Here is an 18,241-nt window from a genome sequence, read left to right on the forward strand (position 1 = left end):
CTTTTGAATCAAATCATCCAAATAATTTTCAATTTGTTCAACTGATTACTAAAAAAGGTATTCAAACATAAATCACGTTAAAGTCACAGACTTTTTTCCTAACCTCACTTTGCTAACCTCAATTGAATCCTAACTTTAGTTTTGAACTTTTTAATCGAAACATACTTAATTTTTCAAGGTGTAATTATTGCCTTTTTTAAAAGTGTCCCTATTGAATAAGTTATTTTATATTTATTTTAAGGTAAAACATCCTATTAAATAGGGGTAAATATAAAAATATAGGATTAGTTTAAGGACAAGTAACCACTTTAGTGTAGGTGACATATGGTTAAAAATGCTTTATATTTTTTATGGAGTATCACATTTATACTTATAAATTATAAATTTATAAATAAGAAATTTTATGAAACAACCATTATAATTTATAAATATTTAATACATACTATTATTAATGAATAAAAAAATTATTCAATTCCCAAACATATCCTAGCAAATCAATTTCGTTCATTATAGCCTTATTTATTGGAGAATCCTTGAGCGGCTATATTTTGATGAGCCATAAAAAAAATAATATTAAGAGCCATAACAGCAGAGCGCCAGTGTGTTCCCATCAACGGTAAAAGGAAAAGACTATTAACCACCGCCAACGACTTTATTATTATTATTATTATTTTATTATTATTATTATATTCACTAAATGCTGTGGGGGAAAAAACCCTAAGCCCCCTCATTCTATAATCTATATTTTCTCCCGTTTTTATAAATATTTAATTTAATACATACTATTATTGATGAATAAAAAATTATTCAATTCCCAAACATATCCTAGCAAATCAATTTCGTTCATTAAAGCCTTATTTATTGGAGAATCCCTGAACGGCTATATTTTGATGAGCCATAAAAATAATAATAATAATAATAATGAGAGCCATAACAGCGGAGCGCCACTATGTTCCCATCAACGGTAAAAGGAAAAGACTATTAACCACCGCCAAAGACTTTATTATTATTATTATTTTATTTTATTTTATTATTCACCAAGTGCTGTGGGGGAAAAAACCCTAAGCCCCCTCATCCTATAATCTATATTTTCTCCCGTTTTCATCTGACTTGCTGCCGCCGCGAGAGTAGCCAGATCCACGACTACCATAACCGCCACCGCCATATCCTCCGCCGCCGTTCCTGTAGTATCCACCCTCGCGGCATCTATCGCCGTTTCTCTATCTACCTCCACCGACTGCTCTAAGGAAAAATCACGAATCCAAACCCTCTTGACCTTCCGGTCTCGCGATCGTTGAAAACCCTCGATTCGATAATGTCGTCGAAAGGAGCAAGGGCATCGTTTTCTCTCTTCCCGTTGTTTTTCAACGGTTACTCTTCTTCCCATTATCGCTCTCACTCTCAATAAACAAAGCACTTTATCTCTCTTCTTCACCGAGGCCTCAACTCCTCCGAATGATTATCTTTCTCACAATTCTTCAAGGGCTCAGAGGTATATTGTCTTATTATTATTAGTTTTTTTTCATACAATTTTCCTCAATCTAGAAATTCTATTTATGTTTCTCATTTGATTACAGAATTAGGTCATGAATTGGTGAAAGCAAGAAAACGACGGCGAGACAGATCAAGGCCAGACATTGACATTGTGTCGCTTCTCCAATCTGTCAACCAGGGTAATTTTCATTTACGGCTCATCACGCCCATAATTGATATTATATTTCTCAAATTTCTGCTGATCTTCTTTTCTTTTAAATTTTAATTTCTAATTTTTTACTCTCCCAACGTCACCTTGTTAATAGACTTGATTTAGAACTCCTAGCGAATGTATAATATGTTATTTTGCTTTAGTAGTGGGATAATCACATATTTGATATTGTTGATTGCTGACTAGGTGATATTGTTGATTGCTGACTAGGTTTACAGTAGCTGATACTTTATTTTCCAAATTTCTGCTCTCATTTTCCTATTGTTCCAACATTTTATGATATTTTGTTTCTGTTACTATGCATCTTGTTTGTTATTCACTACTTCTCTAAGAAGAAACAATTTCAGAGTCAGAAAATAGTATCATATTGTTATCCATGAAATTGTTTCTCAGCCACTGATACATTCATAGACTCTACATAGCTTCCTTTTTAATGGATAACCATCACGCTATTCTTCTCTATTATGATTGATGTGGGACTTAAGAAACTGCCTATCTCGTTATATTCTTTTTCTTTTTTCCATGTGCTTTTTGTTGATAAAAAATTAATCATATTATAAAACATTTATAGTAGTTTCTTTTTTAAAAAATGTTTCTCATGTTGAAATTGAGAAAATCACCATCCACTCACTCCAATCATTGCATTCTTTCTATTTTTTTTTTCCTTGGAATTTTTGTTGGGTTTTCCCATTATTTTGAAGCTTTTTTAAATATAGACACATATTTTTAATCCTTTCACTTGTTATTTTTAACCATATTTTTAAAAAACTTGAGTTTTTTATTTATTTTAAATAATTTTGAAAAAGTTCTTATTACAATATATTTTTCTTCACATCTTTCTCAATTTTTAAATAAAAATCACCATTTTTTAGCAATGTTAATCATATATTCATAAAAAATGCATCGTATTATAAAACATTTACTATATTTTTGCTTAAAAAATATTTTTAATGTGGTAGTGGGACTTGAGAAAACTACCATTCCACTCATTGCATCCTTTCTATTTTATTCCTTATGATTTTTATTTGCCTTTTGCCATTATTTTGAAGCTTTTTTAAAATATAAACACATCTTTTTTAATCTTTGCATTTCCAAATATATATCCATATATTTTTATTTAAACTTGATTTTTTATATAGCTTAAATATGTCTTCAAAAGTAGTTAATGTTTTGTATTTTTCTTAATACCTTCCTCAATTTTTAAATAAAAGTCATTATCTCTTTATATTGTTTATCATATATTCATATTGAAAAAAAAAGGCATCATATTGTATACCATTTAAAGTATTTTTTTTCACCAAAAGAAACATTTACAGTAATTTCTTTTTTAAACAATATTTTTGATTTTTGATAAGGGACATGAAGAAATCACCATACACTCACACCACCAATTGCAGTCTTTCTAGTTTATTCCTTGGGGGGTTTTCGTTGGTTTTTTTTCCAATTATTTTGAAGCTTTTTTTAAATATAAACAATCTTTTTAATCTTTTCACTTTTTATTATTTAACCATATTTTTTTAAAACATGAGTTTTTTTATTTAATTTAAAAATGTCTTCAAAAAGTTCTTAATGCATTATATTTTTCTTGATATCCTTCCCAAATTTGAAATGAAAGTCATCATTTCTAAGTAATGTTAATGATATATCCATAAAAAATGCATCATATTTTAAAACATTTACAGTGTTTTCTTTTTTAAAACGTATTTTTGATGTGGGGATTGAGAAAATTACCATGCACTCACACCACTCATTGCATTCTTTCTATTATTTTCCTTGGGATTTTTGTGGGGTTTTCCCATTATTTTGAAACTTTTTTAAATATAAACACATCTTTTTAATCCTTTCACTTCCTATTTTTGACGATGTTTTTTTTCTTGAACTTGAGCTATTTATTTAGCTTTAATATGTTTAAAAGTCATCATTTTTTAGCAATGTTGATCATATATTTATAAAAGTTCATCATATTATAAAACATTTACAGCATTTTATTTTTTTAAAAATATTTTTCATAATTGAGAAGATCACCATCCACTCACTCCATTCATTTCATTCTTTCTATTATTTTCCTTGGTATTTTTTTTTTGGGGTTTCCCATTATTTTGAAGCTTTTTTTAAATATGAACACATCTTTTTAATCCTTCCAATTGTTATTTTTAACGATGTATTTTATAAAACTTGAGTTTTTTATTTAATTTAAAGATGTTTTAAAAAAGTTCTTGATACAATATATTTTTATTTCTTCATATCTTTGTCAATTTTTAAATAAAAGTCACCATTTCTTAGCAATGTTAATCATATATTCATAAAAAATGCATCATATTATATAACATTTGCAGTAATTTCTTTTTTAAAAAATATTTTTGATGTGGGACTTGAGGAAAGCACCTTGCATTCACTCCACTCATTGCATTCTTTCTATTTTGTTGTTATTTCCCCATTATTTTGATGGTTTTTTCTAATATAATCAATCTTTTTAATCTTTCTGGTTCCTATTATTTTACCATATTTTTTTAAACTTCATTTTTTATTCAGCTTAAATGTGTATTCAAAAGCTTCTTGTTACATTATATTTTTGGTGATATCTTTCTCAATTTTTAAATAAAAAGTCATCATTTGTTAGTAATGTTAATAATATATTCATAAAAATTCTTCATATAATAAATCATTTTTAATGTTTTCTTTTTTGAAAAATACTTTTCATGTTGAAATCTTCAAAATCAGCATGCAGTTATTCTGGCCATTGCATTCTATTTATTTTTTTTTACATGGGATTTTTGTTGGGTTTTCCCATTATTTTGAAACATTTTTAAATATAAACACATCTTTTTAATCCTTCCACTTCCTATTTTTAACGATGTTTTTTTAAATTGAGTTTTTTATTTAGCTTTAATATGAAAACATTTACAGCATTTTCTTTTTTAAAAAATATTTTTCATGTTGGAATTGAGAAAATCACTGTCCACTCACTCCAGTCATTGAATTCTTTCTATTATTTTCCTTGATATTTTTTTTTTGGTATTCCCATTATTTTGAAGCTTTTTTGAAATATAAACACATCTTTTTAATCCTTCCACTTGTTATTTTTAACGATATTTTTTAAAAAAGTTGTGTTTTTTCTATTTAGTTTAAATATGTTTTGAAAATGTTTTTGATACAATGTATTTTTTTTTCCAAATCTTTGTCAATTTTTAAATAAAAGTCACCATTTCTTAGCAATGATAATCATATATTCATAAAAAATGCATCATATTATAAAACATTTACTGTATTTTTGTTTTTAAAAAATATTTTTGATCTGGGACTTGAGGAAAGCCCCATGTATCCACTCCACTCATTGCATTCTTTCCATTTTATTCCGTTGGTTTTTTGTTGGTTTTTCCCTATTATATATTTTGACGCCCTTTTTGAAAAAAATATAATCCAGTTTTCTAATCTTTGCACTTCCTATAATTTATCATACTTTTTGTTTAAACATTATTTTTAATTGAGCTAAAATGCGTCTTCAAAAAGTTCTCATTACATTATATTTTTCTCAATTTTTATTACAAGTAAGCATTTCTTAGTAATTTTCATCATATATTGGTATAAGATGCATCTTATTCTAAACCATTTACATTATTTTTTAAAAAAATTATTTTTGATGTGATATTTCGGGAAACTACCATGCACTTACACCATTCATTGCATTCTTTTTATCTTTTTCATTGGGAATTTTGTTGGTTTTCCTACATAATTTAAAGCTTTTGTTTTTTTAAGTATAAACACATCATTTTAATGTTTGCATTTCCTTTTGTTTAATCATATTGTTTTTTAAATTGAGTTTTTTTTCCTTGAACATGTCTTCGAAAGGTTATTCATACATTATATATTTTTTTATATCTTTCTCAATTTTTAAATAAAAGTCACCATTTCTTCATTCTTAGGGATGTTAATCTTACATTTGTAAAAAAATTCATCATATTGTAAACCGCTTTTAGTATTTTCTTCTGTAAAAAAATATTTTTAATGTTGAAATTGAGCAAATCACCATGCATCACTCCAATCATTGCATTCCTTCTATTTTTTTTCCTTTGGGATTTTTGTTGTGTTTTCCCATTATTTTAAAGCTTTTTTAAATATCAACACATCTTCTAAATCCTTCCACTTCCTATTTTTAACCAGATCTCTTAAAAACTTGAGCTTTTTTATTTAGTTTAAATATGTTTTCAAAATGCTCTTAATAAATTATATTTTTCCTTATGTCATTCTCAACTTTTAAATAAAAATCATCATTTCTCATCAATGTTGATCATATATTTATAAAAACTGCATCAGATTATAAAACATTTACAGCATTTTCGTTTTAAAAAATATTTTTCACCGTGCTCTCACTCGCGACATTGCATCCTTTATATTATTTTCCTTGGTATTTTTGTTGGGTTTTGTCATTTTTTGAAGCTTTTAAATATTAACACCTTTTTTAATCCCTCCACTTTCTATTTTTAACCATATTTTTTTAAAACTTGATTTTTTTTATTTTGGTGAAATATGTTTTAAAAAAGTTCTTGATACCCAAATTTTAATCCCTCCACTCCACTCATTGTTTTGAAGCTTTTAAATATTAACAACTTTTTTAATCCCTCCACTTTCTATTTTTAATCATATTTTTTTAAAACTTGATGTTTTTTATTTTGGTGAAATCTGTTTTGAAAAAGTTCTTGATACATTATTTACCCAAATTTTAATCCCTCCACTCCACTCATTGTTTTGAAGCTTTTAAATATTGAAACCTTTTTTAATCCCTCCACTTTCTATTTTTAACCATATTTTTTAAAAACTTGAGTTTTTTTTTGATTTTGCTGAAATATGTTTTCAAAAAGTTCTTGATACATTATTGACCCAAATTTTAATCCCTCCACTCCACTCATTGTTTTCTTTCTATTTTATTCCATTGGTTTTTTGTTGGTTTTTCCCTATTATATATTTTGATTCCTTTTTGGACAAAAATATAATCCAATTTTCGAATCTTTGGACTTCCTATAATTTACCATATTTTTTGTTTAAACATTATTTTTTATTGAGCTTAAATGCGTCCAGAAAGTTCTCATTACATTATATTTTTCTCAATTTTAAAAAAATAAGCATTTCTTTGTAATTTTGATCATATATTGGTAAAAAATGCATCTTATTCTAAAACATTTACATTATTTTTTTAAAAAATTATTTTTGATGTGATATTTTTGGAAACTACCATGCACTTACACCACTCATTGCATTCTTTTTATGTTTTTCATTGGGAATTTTGTTGGTTTTCCTCCATAATTTAAAGCTTTTTTATTTTTAAGTATAAACACATCATTTTAATCTTTGCATTTCCTTTTGTTTAATCATATTGTTTTTTTCAATTGAGTTTTTTTTTTCCTTGAACATGTTTTCGAAAAGTTATTCATACATTATATATTTTTTTATATCTTTCTCAAGTTTTAAATAAAAGTCATCATTTCTTAATTCTTAGGGATGTTAATCTTTTATTTGTAAAAAAATTCATCATATTGTAAATCACTTGTAGTATTTTCTTTTGTAGAAAAATATTTTCAATGTTGAAATTGAGCAAATCACCATGCACTCACTCCAATCATTGCATTCTTTCTATTTTGTTCCTTTGGGATTTTTGTTGGGTTTTCCCATTATTTTAAAGCTTTTTTAAATATCAACACATCTTTTTAATCCTTCCACTTCCTATTTTTAACGATGTTTTTTTTAAATTTTTTTACAGCTTTAATATGTTTAAAAGTCATCATTTCTTCGCAATGTTGATGGTATATTTATAAAAATTGCTTCATATTATAAAACATTAACATCATTTTTTAAAAATATTTTTCATGTTGGAATTGAGAAAATCACCGTTCACACACTCCAGTCATTGAATTCTTTCTATTATTTTCCTTGATTTTTTATCAGGTTTTCCCATTATTTTGAAGCTTTTTTTAAATATAAACACATCTTTTTAATCGTTCCACTTGCTATTTTTAAAGATGTTTTTTTTTAAATTGAGTTTTTTTATTTAGTTTAAATATTTTTTGAAAAAGTTCTTGATACAATGTATTTTTATTTTTTCAAATCTTTGTCAATTTTTAAATGAAAGTCACCATTTCTTAGAATTGTTAATCATGTATTCATAAAAACATGCATCATATTATAAAACATTTACTGTATTTTTGTTTTCAAAAAATATTTTTGATGTGGGACTTGAGGAAAACCCCATGCTCCACTCCATTCATTGCATTCTTTCTATTTTATTCCGTTGGTTTTTTGTTGGTTTTCCCTATTATATATTTTGACGCCTTTTTTGAAAAAAAATATAATCCAGTTTTCTAATCTCTGCACTTACTATAATTTACCATATTTTTTGTTTAAACATTATTTTTATTGAACTTAAATGCGTCTTCAAAAAGTAAGCATCTTATTAAAAGTAAGCATTTCTTAGTAATTTTGATCATATAGTGGTAAAAAAAAGCATCTTATTCTAAAACATTTACATTATTTTTTTTAAAAAAATTATTTTTGATGTGATATTTGTGGAAACCACCATGCACTTACACCACTCATTGCATTCTTTTTCTTTTTTTCATCGGGAATTTTGTTGGTTTTCCTCCATAATTTAAAGCTTTTTTATTTTTAAGTAGAAACACATCATTTTAATCTTTGCATTTCCTTTTCTTTAATCATATTGTTTTTTAAATTGATTATTTTTTCCTTCATGTCTTCGAAAAGTCATTCATCCATTATATATTTTTTTTATATCTTTCTCAATTTTTAAATAAAAGTCATCATTTCTTGATTCCTAGGGATGTTAATATTTTATTTCTAAGAAAATTCATCATATTGTATATTTTCTTTTGTAAAAAAATATTTTTAATGTTGAAATTGAGGAAATCACCGTGCACTCACTCCAATCATTGCATTCTTTCTATTTTGTGCCTTTGGGATTTTTGTTGGGTTTTCCCTTTATTTTAAAGCTTTTTTAAATATCAACACATCTTTTTAATCCTCCCACTTCCTATTTTTAACCATATTTCTTAAAAACTGGAATTTTTTATTTAGTTTAAACATGTTTTCAAAAAGCTCTTAATACATTATATTTTTCCTGGTATCATTCTCAATTTTTAAATAAAATTCACCATTTCTCAGCAATGTTGATCATATATTTATAAAAATTGCATCATATTATAAAACATTTACAGCATTTTCTTTTACAAAAAATATTTTTCATGTTGGATATGAGAAAATCACCGTGCACTCACTTCAATCATTGCATCTTCTCTATTATTTTCCTCAGTATTTTTGTTGGGTTTTCTCATTGTTTTGAAGCTTTTTAAATATAAACACATTTTTTAATCCCTTCACTTTCTATTTTTAACCATATTTTTTTTAAAACCTGAGTTTTTTTATTTTGTTTAAATATGTTTTCAAAAAGTTCTTGATACATTATTGACCCAAATGTTAATCCCTTGTACTCCACTCATTGCATTCTTTCTATTTTATTCCTTTGGTTTTTCGTTGGTTTTTCCCTATTATTTTGACGCCTTTTTGGAAAAAAATATAATCCAGTTTTCTAATCTTTGCACTTCCTCTAATTTACCATATTTTTTCTTTAAACATTATTTTGTATTGAGCTTAAATGCGTCTTCAAAAAGTTCTTATTACATTATATTTTCCTCAATTTTTATAAAATGTAAGCATTTTGCAGTAATTTTGATCATATATTGGTAAAAAATACATCTTATTCTAAATCATTTACATTATTTTTTTAAAAAATATTTTTGATGTGATATTTGTGGAAACTACCATGCACTTACTTTTTTGATGTGACATTTTTGATGTTGGTTTCCTCCATAATTTAAAGCTTTTTTATTCTTAAGTAAAAACACATCATTTTAATCTTTGCATTTCCTTTTCTTTAATCATATTGTTTTTAAAATTGATTTTTTTTTCCTTCATGTCTTCGAAAAGTCATTCATGCATTATATATATTTTTATATCTTTCTCAATTTTTAATGTGATATTTGTAAAAAAATTCATCATATTGTAAATCACTTGTAGTATTTTCTTTTGTAACAAAATATTTTTAATGTTGAAATTGAGGAAATCACCATGCACTCACTCCAATTATTGCATTCTTTCTATTTTGTTCCTTTGGGATTTTTGTTGGGTTTTCCCTTTATTTTAAAGCTTTTTTAAATATCAACACATCTTTTTAATCCTTCCACTTCTTATTTTTAACAATGTTTTTTTTTAAACTGTGTTTTTTTATTCAGCTTTAATATGTTTAAAAGTCATCATTTCTTAGCAATGTTGATCATATATTTATAAAAATTGCATCATATTATAAAACATTTACATCATTTTTCTAAAAATATCTTTCATGTTGGAATTGAGAATATCACTGTCCACTCACTCCAGTCATTGAATTCTTTCTATTATTTTCCTTGATATTCTTTTTTGGTATTCCCATTATTTTGAAGCTTTTTTGAAATATAAACACATCTTTTTAATCCTTCCACTTGTTATTTTTAACGATGTTTTTTAAAAAAGTTGAGTTTTTTCTATTTAGTTTAAATATGTTTTGAAAAAGTTTTTGATACAATGTACTTTTATTTTTTCAAATCTTTGTCAATTTTTAAATAAAAGTCACCATTTCTTAGCAATGATAATCATATATTCATAAAAAATGCATCATATTATAAAACATTTACTGTATTTTTTGTTTTTAAAAAATATTTTTGATGTGGGACTAGAGGAACGCCTCATGCATCCACTCCACTCATGGTATTCTTTCTATTTTATTCCTTTGGTTTTTCGTTTGTTTTTCCCTATTATTTTGATTTGATGCCTTTTTTTTAAAAAAAATATAATCCAGTTTTCCAATCTTTGCAATTCCTATAATTTACCATATTTTTTCTTTGAACATTATTTTTTAGTGAGCTTAAATGCGTCTTCAAAAAGTTCTTATTACATTATATTTTCCTCAATTTTTATAAAAAGTAAGCATTTTTCAGTAATTTTGATCATATATTGGTAAAAAATGCATCTTATTCTAAATCATTTACATTATTTTTTAAAAAAATATTTTTGATGTGATATTTGTGGAAACTACCATGCACTTACACCACTCATTGCATTCTTTTTATTTTTTTCATTCGGAATTTTGTTGATTTTCCTCCATAATTTAAAGCTTTTTATTTTTAAGTAGAAACACATCATTTTAATCTTGCCATTTCTTTTTCTTTAATCGTATTGTTTTTTATATTGATTTTTTTTCCTTCAACATGTCTCCGAAAAGTTATTCGTACATTATATATATATATTTTTTATATCTTTCTCAATTTTTAAATAAAAGTCATCATTTCTTATTTCTTACTGATAATCTTTTATTTGTAAAAAAATTTATCATATTGTAAATCACTTTTACTATTTTCTTTTGTAACAAAATATTTTTAATGTTGAAATTGAGCAAATCACCATGCACTCACTCCAATCATTGCATTCTTTCTATTTTTTACCTTTGGGTTTTTTGTTGTGTTTTCCCTTTAGTTTAAAGCTTTTTTAAATATCAACACATCTTTTTAATCCTTTCGCTTCCTATTTTTAACCATATTTCTTAAAAATCACCATGCACTCAAAATGTTCTTAACAGATTATATTTTTCCTGATTTCATTCTCAATTTTTAAATAAAAATCACCATTTCTCAGCAATGTTAATCATATATTTATAAAAACTGTATCATATTATAAAACATTTACAGCATTTTCTTTTTAAAAAATATTTTTCATGTTGGATATGAGAAAATCACCGTGCACTCACTCCAATCATTGCATCTTCTCTATTATTTTCCTTGGTATTTTTGTTGGGTTTTTTCATTGTTTTGAAGCTTTTTAAATATAAACACATTTTTTAATCCCTCCACTTTCTATTTTTAACCATATTTTTTAAAAACTTGATTTTTTTTATTTTGTTTAAATATGTTTTCAAAAAGTTCTCGATTCATTATTGACCCAAATTTTAATCCCTCGTACTCCACTCATTGCATTCTTTCTATTTTATTCCTTTGATTTCTTGTTGGTTTTTCCCTATTATTTAGACGCCTTTTTTGAAAAAAGTATAATCGAGTTTTCTAATCTTTGCACTTCTATAATTTACCATATTTTTTCTTTAAACATTATTTTGTATTGAGCTTAAATGCGTCTTCAAAAAGTTCTTATTATATTATATTTTTCTCAATTTTTATTAAAAGTATACATTTCTTAGTAATTTTGATCATATATATGGTAAAAAATGCATCTTATTCTAAATCATTTACATTATTTTTCTAAAAAAATATTTTTGATGTGATATTTGTGGAAACTACCATGCACTTACACCACTCATTGCATTCTTTTTATTTTTTTCATTGGGAATTTTTTTGGTTTTCCTCCATAATTTAAAGCTTTTTTAGTTTTAAGTAGAAACACATCATTTTAATCTTTGCAATTCCTTTTCTTTAATCATATTGTTTTTTAAATTGATTTTTTTTCCTTCAACATGTCTCCGAAAAGTTATTCATACATTACATATTTGTAAAAAAAAAATCATCATATTGTAAATCACTTTTAGTATTTTCTTTTGTAAAAAAATATTTTTAATGTTCAAATTGAGCAGATCACCATGCACTCACTTTCTATTTTGTTCCTTTGGGATTTTCGTTGGGTTTTCCCTTTATTTTAAAGCTTTTTTAAATATCAACACATCTTTTTAATCCTTCTACTTCCTATTTTTAACGATGTTTCTTAAAAACTTGAGTTTTTTTTATTTAGTTTAAATATGTTTTTAAAATGCTCTTAATAGATTATATTTTTCATGATATCATTCTTAGAAATGTTGATCATATATTTATAAAACATATTATTTTCTTTTTAAAAAATATTTTTCATGTTGGATATGAGAAAATCACCGTGCACTCACTCCCGTCATTGCATCTTTTCTATTATTTTCTTTGGTATTTTTGTTGGGTTTTCTCCTTGTTTTGAAGCTTTTTAAATATAAGCACCTTTTTTAATCCCTCCACTTTCTATTTTTAACCATATTTTTTTAAAACTTGAGTTTTTTTTTATTTTGCTTAAATATGTTTTCAAAAAGTTCTTGATGCATTATTTGTTTCTTGATATGTTTGTCAATTTTTTTTAATAAAAGTCATAATTTCTTTGCAATGTTAATCATATATTCATAAAAATGCATCATATTAGAAAACATTTGCTGTATTTTCTTTTTTACAAAAGATTTTTGACATGGGACTTGAGAAAAGTAACATGCACTCACTCTGGTCATTGCATTCTTTCTATTTTTTTCCTTTGAATTTTTGTTGGGTTGTCCCATTATTTTGAAGCTTTTTAAAATATAAATACATCTTTTAATTCGTCCACTTCCTATTTTTGACCATATTTTTTTAGAAAATTGAGTTTTTTTTTGAAAATTTCTTGACACATTATATTTTTCTTGATATCTTTCCTAATTTTTAAATAAAAGATACCATTTCTTAGCTATGTTAATGATATTCTCATAAAAAATGCTTCATATTGTAAAACATTTACCGTATTTTCTTTTTTTAACTAATATTTTTGATGTCGGACTTGAGGAAAGCAACATGCATTCACTCCGATTATTGCATTCTTTCTTTTTTATTCCTTAGGATTTTTGTTTCTTTTTTCCCATTGTTTTGAAGCATTTTTTGCACTTCTTATTTTTTATCCATATTTTTTGTTTAAACTTCATTTTTTTATATAACTTAAATATGTCTTCAAAGTATGCTCAATGTTTTGTATTTTTCTTACTATATTTCTCAATTTTTGAATAAAAATTGTTAGTCATATATTCATAAGAATTTCATCATACTATATAACATTTGCAGTAATTTCTGTTTTAAAAAATATTTTTGATATTGGACTTGGGAAAACTACCATGCATTCACTTCTCTCATGCATCCTTTCTATTTTATTCCTTGGCATTTTTGTAGAGTTTTCCCATTATTTTGAATCCTTTTTAAATATAGACACATCTTTTTAATCCGTCCACTTCCTATTTTTTTTTCCTTTTTTTTTAAACTTGAGTTTTTCACTTAGTTTAAATATATTTTATAAAAGTTCTTGATACATTATATTTTTCTCGTGTTTTTCTTTTGCTTTTTGTTGATCATTTTCTTACATTATGAAGGATTTTTTTTTAAATTTTAAGCACAACTTTTTAATCTTTCTACTTTCTATAAATGCACTTGATGCTTTTTATAAATAAAAGGGGGGGAGCATCCTCCTCCTAAAATAGGCCCTTGGCTCATGTTTGTGGCTATAGGAATGCTTTAGAGAGGGTTAGAACACCTTGTAAAGGTCATAGGATGAGGATGTAGAGGTTCTGTCCATGTCCATTCAGGGAATAAAGAAGGCTCAAACTATGGTTGGACATGAGCAGAGGTGGCAGCCTCTATTCGTGTGCGACCATTGGTGGATGTGGAAGACACATGAATGATTATCAATGAACATTGTCATAATAAGTCACTATATGATGTCTTAAATAGTATTTTAAAGTCTTAAATCATTCCAAATCATCCCCCACTTCTGAAATTCCTCTCTTTGCTAGAGTTTAAAGTTCTTAAGCGTTTGAGGTAAGGGTGAGCAAATGACCCGCAACTTACTCATTCCTGATAGTGCCCGCCTGTTTGTAGAATAAAACGAGAAGGCTAAAGATAGGCGCTAGCCTGCTACTAATGACAAAGAGTGGGGAGGCCATTGGGCTAGCTTGTTCTTGCTTGTCAATGTATGTGTATTTTTTATTCTCTTTAATTGTAATTGTGGTGCATTGTATTTTGTTATATGAAATGGTGAAACCCTTAAACTTATTTTTTGTTCATCTCCCCTTTCATTCCTCAATCTATTCTCTCTGCCCAACTACTTGCCTCTTGTTTCTCTTTACTTATCCAAAGTTGAATTGTCTTTCTCATTGTTGTTGTTTTGTCGTTCACCTTTTGCTCCTATCCCAAATCTTTAAGTTCCAATCTCGAGCTAGGTCTTGACATCTCTCATTACTCCCCTAGAGTCTCGTCTCTCATGCTCTCTCTCTTGCTCACTTATCTCGTCAAGTTATTCTTGGCTTATGGATCTGACCCTTATGATCTTGTTATACTATGATTCAAAAATATCCTTTCCTCCTCTTTGAGTAATTTGGCTTGGTCTTTTTTGGTTTCTTTTGATTTATTAAATAAAATTTATCATTTTGTTTGAATTTTTCTTGTTTTTTGATAGTTTTTGAGATTATCTAGATGATATATTAGCAGTGATTATCCATAGATTATCTATAGTTTATTATGAAAGATGCATTCTCTTCCACCTTTATGTTTCTTTATATGGGTAGCCCTGACCCATTTTAACTTGTACAGGCTAGCCCCACCTCTTTTCAAAATGGGCTAAAATGGGTCTGTATAGGTACCGATGGGGTAAGATTGTTTTGATCTTATACGAGAATCGGGATGAGCTACACAGGCAATGCTTTAGGCTATCCTATCACACCCATTGCTCAATCCAAGCTTTTAGTAATTTGGAGACTTTAGATCACTTGCAAACTTTTTTTTTTACATTTCTTTGTATGGGTAGTCCTGACCCATTTTAACTTGTATGAGCAAGCCCTACCTATTTTTAAAATGGGCCCGTACGGGTGCTAGCGGGGCTAGATCACTTCTTTCCCCATTTTCCTAATTGTCCTACATATTTCATTTATTAGAGCTGTGGATTTTAGTTTAGAAGGTTACAATTGATCTAATTTAGGATTGGAATTTAGGATTTTTTCTAATTTTATAAACCCTAGAAAACTTAATTTAGATAATATATTATTAGATTCAAGATTACCCAAGGCCATAGCTCTACATACTTGGGATTTTGGGGAACTTGGGATTAATTTTAGGCTAACCGAGAATTTAAATATATTAATTAATTAGAAGTCATGAGGCAAGAAATGTAAGTTTGAGACCTAATATATTATTTCAATAAACATAATTAGATTTGAGTCACACTTGATGACCTTGAATGATAAGAAGCTAATGGAGATGTTTGAGATTAGGAATTACTTATAGCTACTGAACGGATCTTTAACTATTTGAGATATGATGAATTGTAGGGGTTCTAGTTCAACTTTGGGTTTGACTTGTCTATTTAATAGTCTTGGATTCAGTAGGGACTTGGTGGAGAGTAAATTTACTTTTATAGAATTCTTGACTAGTTTAAGATTGATTACTATTAATTCAGTAAGGACCATACAGAACTAATGAATATGTTATATTGTGAAATTGTGGTTGTGCAGGATTGAACATGGAATGAAATTGATGAATCTGTATTGAGAAACTAGCCTATACATGTGATTAATATAACTAGGTTGATTGTGTTTGTCATCATGCTTATATCAAATTATAAATTGCATGATATGGGGCGTTGAAGGTATTGTGCTTATGATCACACTCTCGCTTTCAAAAGGAGCACATTGGGTGGTGTCTATATGCTTAATTTGTCTAGGTCCTCTTTCTAGGGTCAGGCTAAGTTTAGTACTATTTTTAGACATCCTAAGTGTTCAAAAAGAGGTAGGTTAGTTAATTAATCATGTGCTTATTTGGAAACCAATGATGTTATGCTCCATTATTGCTACTACCCTTAGCACCCTTGCATTGTTATTTGCCCCGTGGACTTTATAGGAATGCGAGATGTATTGATCTTTGCATATTTCTTTATTTATTTATGTAATGTTTGCTTACAAGTGTGTTAAAATAGGTAGAGCCTACAAAAGTTGAGTGATATAACTATTTTCAAAATTGCCTACTATTTTGCATGATAGGGAATAATACATAAATATGTGTCTTTGAATGTGTGTAATCCTTTTCTACTATTGATAGGCTTGCACAAGGGGTGTATTTCATTTCTATCATAGTAAATGTGTGAATTTGATGTTGATTGATGATATATACATTAGCTTTTTCAATTATGGTGGCCTTATCTACAAGCTATTAAAGTCGTTCAAGCTTGATCAGTATGGTCTTCAAGCTACTTTTGCTGAACAATATGTGACCTTCAAAATTCTTTAGCTGCATGGTAATTGTTAGAATTGGGAACCTTGTGAGTAATGATTAATGAAATATGATATGTGCTTTCAACTGTGCATTAGTAACCATTAGAATCAAGAACCTTGTTAGTGTTGATTGTTGCATGATGTTTATTTTTATTACTCTAATATATTAGAATATTATTGATTGGAACACAGAAACGCACTAAATTGGGAAGTTTAATGGCCATGGATACTCCATAACCTTAAACATTGTTATTGAGACAAGATGTCTCACTTCTTTCACTAATATTTTTCAGGGAATATAAGTGGTGTTGCAAAAAAGGAATCGGCATTAAGAAACCAGGCTTTGTAAAAAGTATAGTTCTATGTTGGACATTGTTGCTACCACCCTTAGGACCCTTTGTATTGTTATTTGCCCTTTTACTTTAGATTAGGTTGATCACTGATTTGCTTTCTTGAGATGGTTCGACCATCGGATGCTTTGGCTAGGAGACTTTATGTGAATGCGAGTTGTATTGATCTTGGCATATTTCTTTATTTATTTATGTTGTGTTAGTTTTAGAATTTTGGAATTAGCTTATTGATTGATAAAGTAGGAGTAAAACTCTACTTAGGATTTGCTTACAAGTGTGTTAAAGTAGGTAGAGACTATAAAGGTTGAGTGATATAACTATTTTGGGAATTGCCTACTTTTTTGCATGATAGAGAATAATACATAAATATAAATGTGTCTTTAAAGTGTGTGTAATCTTTTTCTACTATTGATAGGCTTACATAAGGGGTTCATTCCATTCTTGTCGTAGTAAACATGAAAATTTGATATTGATTGATAACATATATATTGGTTTTTCTATTATGGTAGCCTTTTCTACTAGCCAAAATTGTTCAAGCTTGATCAGTATGGTCTTCAAGCTACTTTTATTGAACAATATGTGAACCCTTAAAATTCCTCAGCCCTTGACAAACACTTGGAAATCTCAAGTCTATACACACCTTCATGTTAGAGCTATTTATTTAATCTTGATTTTCCATAGGGGAGAGAGGATTGCTATTATAACTAATGTTGCTTTGTTAGACAATGGCTACACCACTTACAACATTGCTTTGATAGGAACCCTATTGATAACTTTTAGCAGCAGGAGTACATTCTCACTATAGCTCTTGAAATCTTTAAGATTCTCACCAAGAAATAGATTAATCCTTTGGCAGGATTTTGACTATCATACTAGCCTATACTCAACTCAAGTGTGATTTGCCTATTGAGTATTTCATAGAGGAAGCTAAACCAGTCTTTATATCCTATATCAATGGTCACTTTATCTGGGACTATACCCCAAAATTGTGTAAATTCGGTTGTGATTGTGAATTCTGGGATGATCCGAACAGTAAAGAGGATCATTGGTTAGGTAGATGAAGGTTTTACC

At 27.3% G+C, this 18,241-nt stretch overlaps 1 long non-coding RNA gene across 1 annotated transcript; it reads left to right on the forward strand.

Moving 5' to 3' along the window:
• Positions 1–1,071: 1,071 nt before the first annotated feature.
• On the forward strand, positions 1,072–17,339 carry LOC129314346 (uncharacterized). The gene is made up of 3 exons (XR_008594082.1): positions 1,072–1,492; positions 1,578–1,673; positions 17,114–17,339. It is a non-coding gene; the product is annotated as an uncharacterized LOC129314346 (long non-coding RNA).
• Positions 17,340–18,241: the final 902 nt, after the last annotated feature.

The sequence above is a fragment of the Prosopis cineraria genome, unplaced genomic scaffold, assembly GCF_029017545.1.
Source record: "Prosopis cineraria cultivar Desert tree isolate PC_DT_omini unplaced genomic scaffold, ASM2901754v1 PC6, whole genome shotgun sequence".
Classification (NCBI taxonomy): Eukaryota; Viridiplantae; Streptophyta; class Magnoliopsida; order Fabales; family Fabaceae; genus Prosopis; species Prosopis cineraria.